The 2,147-nt window shown below is 35.5% G+C and overlaps 1 non-coding gene across 1 annotated transcript; it reads left to right on the plus strand.

Moving 5' to 3' along the window:
* Positions 1-238: 238 nt before the first annotated feature.
* On the plus strand, positions 239-2,147 carry LOC112006427 (uncharacterized). The gene is made up of 3 exons (XR_010628534.1): positions 239-255; positions 606-906; positions 1,591-2,147. It is a non-coding gene; the product is annotated as an uncharacterized LOC112006427 (transcript).

The raw sequence follows: 2,147 nt of genomic DNA on the forward strand, positions 1-2,147 counted from the left end.
GCTGAGGGCTTCCTACTACTAAGCACTTTTGCAGGTGGCAGAAGTATGAAACACACAAATCAAACATAATTAAGCATTTTCATGTTTTGGTCAAAACTACCAACCATAGGTTTGTCCAGGACTGTACTTGGATAACATTAGTCCTGTTTATGATGCATTTTCTTAACACGCGTGTCTGGATTAGTTTGTTATTAAAAGTTTATTTTCTTACTTGTTGAAATTTGACAGAATTACAGTTTTAAACTCGTAAATGAGGTTTGGCATATTCTATTTTATGTTTCCGATAGGAAATCTTTTTTCTTTTCTTTAAATAATAATAATAAGAAGTCTGCATTGTTATCTGCAAGTGTTTGTGTGTTACTGTTCATGAGTCATGCTTCATATTATCTGGATCTAAAGAACTAGTCATNAGCGATCTTATAAAGGATTGTGTAATAAAGCATCAAAACTAACTTGATTGAACATAAAATTTTATACCTATTTAGTTTAATAAAATGCTAATTCATTCTTGACACAATAATTTGATATGTTTGGCACCATTTTCCTTTTTCCTTATCTTGTTTGTGTGATTGTGTCATTGAAACTTGGAATAAATGTGAAAAAAGGTGGCAAAGGATCCGAGCGGGAAAGAGATAAATGCATTAGCACAACACAAACAGAATCTGCTGACACCATCAACAACATTATTCTTCAATACCCTCTATGATCCATATAGGGAAGGAGCTGACTTCGTTTGTGGATACCCCTTTAGCTTGAGAGAAGGAGTGTCTACTGCCATCTCTCATGGGCTTTGGCTCAACATTCCTGACTATGATGCCCCTACTCAGCTTGTCAAGCCTCGTGTGCGCAACACCAGTTTAAGTTTCTTATCACTCTTAGCAAGGCTTGCTGTTGCTTCTTATATTGGTTTGTCATTGCTGAACTATGATTTTTATTTATTTATTGGTTGTTATCTGTATTATATCACAAAAGGTTCTGTTTTAATGCATTTGGTAATATATATGCTATATTGTATTTTTCTCAATCAACTTTCAACTTTGTGTTATTCTTTTCCTTGGCTGCCAAATAGAGGTGAAGTTTATTATCTGACTTTAAAAGTTGTAGGGAATGATTCCTTAGTATTGTTGGAATAGACATATTTTAAGTCTATGACTTCTCTTTTATTATGGTTTGGACTTTGGATTATTGCTGCATTTTTTTCCTGATGTTTTTAAGTTCTCTAATAATTTCCAGGACTCTCACTAATTGAATTTTGGTGTGTGTGTGTGTGTTTGTAAAAGCTGCTTGTAAACTTGTATGACCTTGAATGACCTATTTCAATCACCTTCTTTTGAATGATTCAAGTCACAATTAGTGACTCACTGATCTTACTGTACATCAACTTGCTATTTATAAATAGGATATTTGAAGAATTATCCTAATTTATTACAGCATTCCCAGTTGATTGCTATAACATCTAAGATGTGGCTAGTGGGCTCAATTTGTAGGATATAGATATTTAATACCAATCGCCTCTTCCAGACCTTGCAGAAGGGGGAGTTTTTGTACACCGATATGACATTTTAATGCCTTTTGAATTTGGTTTTTCAGGTGATTTGTGACCATTTGAATCTAGGGGTGAAGACAGGGTTGCCATACATTTGGCATAGCAAGGCAAGCAACCCATTTGTTAATTTGAAGAAGGAATACAAGGGCATATACTTGCAGGAGATCATTCCATTCTTCCAGTCTATCGTTTTCTCAAAAAAAGTGCACAACCGTGCAGGAATGCTATGTTGAGCTCTCAAAGTTGGTCAAGGTAAAGCTTGGCTATGTTGATCATTACTTTCAGCAGCTTGGGGATGCCATGCTTACCTGGATTGAAGCCTGGGAGGAGCTCAATCGGCCAAAAGAAGCATCCGCTGCTGCAGAGCCCAAAAGTTTGAAGAAGAGCCCTCTCCCAAATCAAAGTAGACAGCATTTAATTCCCTCTCATTGTTTTAGTATTATTTCATTCTGCTTTACCATCTTTTCCTTTTAAACTTTGGTTCCTACTTCCTTATGTTTTATTTATCAGTGTTGCTGGTGTATTACTTTGTACCTCTATGTTTTTTGTATCAATTAGAGTGGTGTTATCCTCACCAAATGAGGACATGAGGTTCTTTCAA

Source organism: Quercus suber, unplaced genomic scaffold (genome assembly GCF_002906115.3).
Source record: "Quercus suber isolate HL8 unplaced genomic scaffold, Cork oak 2.0 scaffold_55, whole genome shotgun sequence".
Lineage (NCBI taxonomy): Eukaryota > Viridiplantae > Streptophyta > Magnoliopsida > Fagales > Fagaceae > Quercus > Quercus suber.